The sequence below is a fragment of the Perca flavescens genome, chromosome 22 (assembly GCF_004354835.1).
Source record: "Perca flavescens isolate YP-PL-M2 chromosome 22, PFLA_1.0, whole genome shotgun sequence".
NCBI lineage: Eukaryota > Metazoa > Chordata > Actinopteri > Perciformes > Percidae > Perca > Perca flavescens.
This window is the reverse complement of record NC_041352.1, coordinates 9,446,856-9,447,222: the sequence shown is the minus strand read 5'-3', so window position 1 is coordinate 9,447,222 and position 367 is coordinate 9,446,856.

Sequence of the window (367 nt, the reverse complement as noted above, 5' to 3'; positions counted from 1 at the left end):
AAAGGCCAACATACAATAAATAGCAGAGGATATGACCTATTACATGCTCTGTGCAGGGCTCCAACGCTGATGCAACACACACATAAACACATTGTGCATCGTTCTCACCCCAGTTGGCAGTTTGGATTATGAGTCAGGGTCAAAAACAGCAGGTGAACTTCCTGTGATGCCGTCACATGTGTGTGTCGGGGGGCTGCCAGGAAATGACATATTGTCTAGGAGGCGATGCTGCCAGTTTGCACACACATACACACACACACACTTTGAACATTTGTCTGCATATCTATCTCTGAGGCTCTTATATGTTTCTAATCTCTATTCCTTAGGACAAGATACTTGATGCCATTATGCATGTCCTCTTCATGTG